This window comes from Ochotona curzoniae, unplaced genomic scaffold, assembly GCF_017591425.1.
Source record: "Ochotona curzoniae isolate NIBS_2020 unplaced genomic scaffold, NIBS_Ocur_1.0 contig_1274, whole genome shotgun sequence".
NCBI lineage: Eukaryota > Metazoa > Chordata > Mammalia > Lagomorpha > Ochotonidae > Ochotona > Ochotona curzoniae.
Genome location: NW_024465023.1, coordinates 31,538,933 through 31,546,319, shown reverse-complemented (window position 1 = coordinate 31,546,319; position 7,387 = coordinate 31,538,933). Strand labels below are relative to the sequence as shown.

Here is a 7,387-nt window from a genome sequence, read left to right as displayed (position 1 = left end):
CAGTCTTACTCATCGATGGAATCTTCAAGCAGTTGATTGCATGGAAGTTGAGGGAACAATGGTGGTTACCCACTGGCTAGGGAGACTACAGGGAAGGAACAAGGAGCAAAGGTTGATTAACAATTACTAACTTATACAGGAATAAGAAGTTTTGAGTGTCACACAGTAGAGTGGCAGTAGATATTGATGATATATAGTATATTCTCTTAAAAATAGAGAAAGGATTTTGACTATTTTTACCATAAAATATCAAATGCTTAAGGAAAAATCAATGTGTTTACATTGATTGCACAGCATACAATGTATATATGTATTGGAACACCATCTTCTATCCTGTACCTATCTACAATTTTAGGCATAGGTTATAAGATTTTAAAAGCAGGGCCTGCTGGCAGTGAGGCCTGAAATTCTAGAATGTCATATGGGCTCTGGTTTGTGTCTCAGCTACTCCATTTCCAATCCAGCTCCCTGTTAATGGCCTGGGACAGCAGCAGAAGATGGTCTAAGTGTTCGGGCTTGTCATGTAGGTGGGACTTGGATGGAGTGCCCAGCTCCTGATTTCAGCCTGGGCCAGCCCCAGCTGTTGTAGAAATCTGCAGAGTGATCCAGTATCTCTCTCTCTCTCTCTCTCTCTCTCTCTCTCTCTCACTCTCTCTGTCTCTTCCCCCTTCCTTTCTGTAATGCTAATTTTCAAATAAACAACTAGATCTTCACTGTTTTCTTTCCAACAACGATGCTGTTGGAAAGAAGACTGGGCCTGAGGAGCCAGTAGGGAGTGGTGGGGCCGGGGGAGTAGTGCCAGTGGGGGTATAACATGCCCTGAGGGGACCTGGGGTGCCAGGCATGACCCTGGGACTTTCACATTACATCACGTGTCTCATAGCCCCCCATTGACCATACCGCTTTCAATATATGCTCTTCCCATTCCTCCTCCCCTCCCCCACTCCACCAATTAAGAAAAGTGACTTGTTTAAGGCCAGCAAACAACGAAGGCAAATCTGTCACCGGGAGTGTCCAGGGACCTTTCCCTGATACTCTGGACTCCAGCCAGCTCCTCTGGGAGTCCCAGGCCAGGGCGGGCCCCTCTCGCAGAGCAGCAGGCCTGCAGTGAGCCAGAGCTGGCCCTACAACCTTCTTTCGCTGTGCACATCTCCAGTTCTCCTCTGGGGTTTGCGGGGCGGGGGTGAGGGGGAAGCTGCAGAGCTGGACTGATTTTTTTTTTTTTGGAGGGGTGGAGTGGGGTTGGCCTCACATTTTCCCCCATGGAATGTGTAGAGTCCACAGCTGAGCCAAAGGCGTGCCTCTCTCCCTTGGAGGAGAAGGCAAAGGGGGAAGGGGAGCGAGCAGCCTTCCAGGAGGGATGGATGGCTTTGCCGAGTGAGTTCCAGCGTAATATCCTGGAGCTATTCCTAGGTAGATTGTGGTCAGTGGAATTATGCTTTTATCAGGCTGCTGGGAGTTTCAATAAAATCTTTATGGCCGGGAAAGTTCTCTTTATGGAAATCAGATTATTGAAGTGCCTGCTGGGGTGGGGGGTACCACGCCAGTCTGCCTTTCTCCTAACTGCCTCCCTCCTCCCCTACAGGACACTCCTCCCCTTCCCTCCCCCACAGGCTCCCAGCTCCCAGGAAAGTTCAAGTTCGACTTGTCCCAACATAGAGAGGGACTTGGCAGTTAGATAGGCACTAGGAAGGCACATGGGGCTGCAGATGGGGTAGTACAGTAAAAGCCTTGCCCGGCCTGCTGCTGTCCCCTGCCTCAGGGACCCCCGGCTTTGTCATGGGAGGGTATCAGCTTCTTTCTGCTCCTGCCTCCACCATGTTGCCAGTTCCCACATCCTCATTGTTAACACACACCTGAGCCCCTCCCTTCCACCAACATTCTTTGCCCTGTCCATCTGACTCTAGAACCTTCTAGACCTTGGGACTGGGGTTGGGGGTCTGACCTCAAGGCAGTGTTACTCTCTTTGGGGACTTTCTTGGGAGTGTCCTGGCCTTTGGCTATTTCCTGGGAGTGGAGGAAGAACTACAGTTGAGGCTCCCTATTCTGTACCCATAAGCTGCCTGCTTGGGGGCAGGACTTGCCTTAGATGGTTTTCCTTACAGCTTTTAGGGAAGTTTTCATTTAGCGAAAGGAAAGTGGCTTGGACCAAATGGTCTCTTTCAAGGCTCATGTCTCTAAAAAGCCTCTTCAAATCCAGGCCTTTCTCTTCTGTGATCCTCCCACTGCCCCCCTCTGAGGAGAAGAGATGACTTCAGCCCTTTGAAAAGCTGCCATGGGCAGAGGAAGAGCCTGGGCCTTGTATAGTCAGTCACAGGAGTAGACCCAAACCAAGCCCATGTTGCCATACTCACTCTGTTTCCACAGAGGGTCATCTCCACTATGACTTGAGAGCTCTGGTGTTGTTCCTATTTTACAGGGCCAGGGCCACCAAATTAGGGAGTAGAGAATCTGCTTGTGACATTTGTTAGGTTGTCTGACAGCAGCTTAGGGCTCTCCATCTCCTGCTGTCTGGATCACTGCATCCCAATCACTGCGCTCCCATCCCAACCACCTGTTCCTTCCACCCAGGCCAAGCAAAAGAATTTCTTCACAGGAGCCAGCACACTGCCATGTGTAGTAGACACCCTCCTACCTACCTCTCCTTTCTCCTTCTTGTTCTTTAGAGAGAAGTAAGACTTTATTTTTCATTTGGCAGATAAAGCTGGCTGAACTGGTTGCTTTTTGGCTTAGTTGAAGAGACCAAAGCCCATATACTCTTGACCAACTCTTACAACTCCTCCTTGGCCTCCACCTTGGACTGGGGCTGAGGCCAAAGCGACAGGAGCAGTAGAAGTGGTAGCAGTCACAAAGGCAGCAGTCACAAAGGCAGATGGATCATCCAGGAAGGCCTTGACCTTCTTAGCAAGTGGGAAAGTACACTTGGTCTCTATAGACACAGCCAGGACCTGTTTGTACCCACTGATGATGGAATGGGGCATGGATGAAACAGTCAGGCAGCCAATCTGCAGACACATCTTGGCCACATCGCGCACACCTTCCAGGAAGTGGGAATGCAGCATTTCCTCAGTGGTGTGTAGCACTTTGGGGTTGTATATGCTGCCATCGTCAAATACCTGCTGGATGATCAGCCTGAAGGAGAACAGACAGATGTTCAGCATGTTGAGTAGAATGGCCTCCCTGGTCCCCACCTTGTCTCCAACCTTTATCAGCTGCATGTCACTCATGCTTTCCATGGTGCCCCAGAGATCTTGGTGGTGATGCTCAAAACGTAGAAGGAGATCTTCTTGGACCCCAGGCCAAAGTTCTAAGCTGGTACAATGACCTCACAGGGGTCAATGGCCCCAGCATGGGCAGCAGGTGACACCTTATGAGCCAGCAGCATATCCCTGATCTCAATGAGATCCTCTTTGGTGAACACAAAGCCCACATTGCCCCTGATATGAGGCAGGACCTTCTCGAGAGCCAGGTTGTTCTCTAGGTGCACCCGGATGGCCTTGTGCATCATGATATTCTTGCCTATCAGCACCACAGCCTTCCCAAGCAGGAGCATGCAGATCTGCTGAATCTGTTTGGAGCCCATATTGTCTTAAGTATTGTGAATAATCGTCTAGGAGTTGGATGATCTTAAGGAAGTAGTTGGACTTAAGTAGTAATTGCCTTGTCTTCCCTGGACATCATGACAGTGTGCCAGGGATTGTCACACAGGGTTTAAAGATGATGTTCCTCTCATGAGGACGCATAACAAGAAGCTCCTACCTACCTTGTATAGCGTCGACATCCCATGTGGGCACCAGTTCAACTTCCAGCTGCTCCACTTCTGATCTGGCTTCCTACTTATGGCCTGGGAACGTACTGGAGGATGGCCTAAGTCCCTGGGCTCCTGCATTCATGTGGGAGATCTAGAAGCTCCTGACTTCACATTGGCTCAGTTCTGACCTTTGCAATCATTTAGAAAGTCGATCATTTAGGAAATAAATAGAAGACTTTTCTGTTTCTCCTCTTTCTGTAAAAATCTGCATTTCAAAAAACAACAAAAAATATTTTAAATGAACAACAACAACAACAAATAAACAAAATTTCCTAGCAATCAGGGCTCTCCAAGGATGGGTAAGGCTGGCTGTTCAGGCCCAAACATTGAATGGGGTATGGTTGTCCTAGCTGGGGATCCTTCCAGCAATTTCTGTGACTTAATATATGCTTATTTTCTTACTGTTCACAGGTTTTCTATTCCTTATTTCTCATTCCTCTTTACTCTTTGTCTTTCTCTTCTCTGAAGTCTTCTTGTCTTCATCTGACTTTTTCTTCATTTATATTTCTCTAGTATTCTCTTTCATTGTATATTTTCACCTCTTCATTTCTGTCTCCTCCCTGCCTCCATTTCTATCTGTCTCTGTCTTATTTCCCTTCATCCCAGTCTCTGCCTTCTATTCCTTCCTCCCCCTCTTCTTCCTATTCTTCTCCCATGCTCCTTTTCCTCTCTCTTCTCCTCCACCTTCCCCTACTCCTGGTCCTCTTCTTTTTGTTGCCACATCTCCAACTCCCCACCTTCTTTTGTCACTCTAAGTCCTCCAACTGTTTCACTTTTTACTCCAGGTCTCAGTGTATTTCTCTTCTCATCTTTTCCCTGCCTTGCTTCATTTCTGCCTCTTTGCCACCACAGTCCCAGCTTCTCCTTTCAGCTCACTACAAAGGACCCCTTGACGCCATCCCTGCTATGTATGTGTGCGTGAGTGCTTGCAGTTTCTCGTCTCAGGCTACACCTTTGTGACACCTACTAGGACAGGTACTGGGAGGCTGGATTTCAGCGAGATCATTTTGGTCCCTGGGGAGCTGTCAGAATCCTTGTTTCCTGACTTCTAGTGGCAAGTGACATCCTCAGCCTCTACAGACCCTGCCCTGCTTCCCCGGCTCACCCCCTTGACACCACCGACCCAGCAGAAGCACCTCTTCTGCTCAGAACATGAAGAACTCAGAAACTAATGGTGGCCTCAATGACATTTCGTGAGCCATGTCTTCTGAGTCTAGCTCCACCATGGTAGTCACCACCCCTCCTCTGGCCCCACTTATATTCTCACTCCACCTATGTTCCAGAACAGTTTGATTTTTGCCTTTGAAGGGGCCAAAGTGAGCTCAGGGTTGCTAGAGATTAGAGTGTAGCATGACAGCTTGACCTACAGTTGGCCCAGAAGAAGAGCTTAACAAGAGAGCAGAGAGCTCAGGTGTGGGAAAAGCAGGGACATGACAAAGGAAGAGATGAGAGGTAAGCAGGAAACGGGGTGGGAGCAGCCAAGTATGGAGTTTGCACTTTTTCTTGAGGCTCCTGGGGAGATAGTGGAGGTTGCTAAACAGGAAAGGGAGATGAGCTCATCTGTAATTTCCGTGATCATTCTGGACTTTGACCTGATTGTAGAGTGACAAGCAGGAGAGCTGTCAGAAGACTGTGGCCTAGGTGAGAGATGACACAGCTTTGGATCAAGGTTGCAGTATACTCACACAGAGGAAAGGGACTCTCTCTGGTGTCTTTAGAATATGAGCAATGGGGTCTGGTGCTTGACTCTTTGTAACATTGGTGGAGATCGGACTTTGTGAATTATGGTGGCAGAGGGTTCCTGTTAGCAGCCTACCAAACACAAGCCAAGGCATGGTTTGGAGACTCACTGAGTACCAGGGTGGCCAGTAGAGTTGCCAATGCCCCTGGGTCATTGGGGTTGAGATAGCCATCAGGTGGTGCAGATCCTGGGTCTCAGAGGTGTGGAGGTAAGATCAACAGACAGACATTCATCTCAAGCTACAGAAGTACGGAACTGGCCCAGGGCAAGAATCTAGCATGACAAGAAACAGTGCCCCAGGTTCGATCTGCAAAGGTTTCCAGCCATGAGTAGAGCAAGAGAAGGATTTCTGTTGCAGAGGCTGAGCAGGACAGCTCCAAGAGATGGGATTGGGAGTGGGAATGCCTGAGACCACATGGGCAGCCAAGAGAAGAGAGTGGCCGGAAGGAGAGGGTGGTCGATGTGACCAATGTCACGGGGTCAGATCCCACAAGGCAGGGCAAGCGCAGCATAGGTTCGGTGCCTAGCAGGCCCTTGGTGATTTTCCCCAAGAACGCTGTCATTGCGCAGTGATGGGCAATGGTAGCTGGATGGCAGAGGTTGAAAAGATGTCTTCACTTCATTCTGCTGCATTCCACTCCCTTTAATCTTGCTTCTCTGCTTGGGAACAAGAGGAGCCAGCAGGCTGCCATCGCTTTTCACTAGATAGAGATCTAATTGTCCTTCCCACCTCTCAACTGCCAGATCTGCTACACATACACACACAGGTGCGCGCACACACACACACACACACACACACACACACACACACACACACATACACACACACGCACAGAGGTATGCACACACCAGACACATGCTTCCCCATTGCTTTATTGCTTCAATAGGCTGCATTCTAGGGCTCCGCCACTTTCCCCACTTCAGATTCAGAAGTAAATGGTGCACTGCTCCAATGATGAAAACTTACCTGGTTTGGTAAAAATAAAAAAGTGTCTGGAGCAGCTGAGCTCCAAGCTTTATCCAAGGGGGTAAACTGGCTGCTGGTTGGAGTAGGGGCAGGTGTAGGAGGCAGGGAAGACAGAGGGCAGAGACTGGGTTGGGGGGTGAGTAGTCAGGAAAAGAGAAGGGAAAAGGAGATGGCAAGGTGGGAAGGGAAGACAAGGATGGTGCATGAAGAGAAGCAGGAAATGCTAGAACAAACTGCTTTCTGAGGTCACAGAGTTGCATTTAATTTTATATAAACATTTATTTATTTATTATTTATTTATTTATCTGAAAGGCAAGGTGGTAGGGGGAAGCACACACATACATAGACACACACACATACACAAATCTTCTCTAGGCTGTTTCATCCCAGAATGGTCACAACTGGGGCTGAGCCTAGCTGAAGCCAGGAGTCAGGAGTACCATCTGGGTCTCCTGCATGGATGGCAGGGCTCCAGGCACTTGGAGCATCTTCCACTGCTTTCCCAGCTGCGTTTACGGGGAGCTGGGTAGGAATTAGAGCAGCCAAGGATTAAAATCAGCACTCTAATGTGAAATGTCAGCACTGCAGATAGTGACTTTATCCACTGTGCCACAATGTCTTCAAAGGGGGTATTATAAAGGCTTGCCTCCCTCACTGCTGCCTGCTTTGTGGCAAGTAAGTTTTTCTGCGAACCTTGGTTTTCTCTCTGTAAATGAACTTCCTAAGATCTATGCCAATCTCACTTTTCATCTAGCAGAATATCTTTTTAAAATTATTTTTGTAAGTTTATTGATTTATTTTCCTGAGAGAGAGCCTTCCCATCTGCTGGTCTTTTTTCCCCAAATACCTGCAACAGCTCCTGGCTAAA

The 7,387-nt window shown here is 48.6% G+C and overlaps 1 pseudogene; it reads right to left on the bottom strand.

Annotated features, from left to right (window-relative positions):
• Positions 1–2,729: 2,729 nt before the first annotated feature.
• LOC121171658 lies at positions 2,730–3,781 on the bottom strand (annotated as a pseudogene).
• Positions 3,782–7,387: the final 3,606 nt, after the last annotated feature.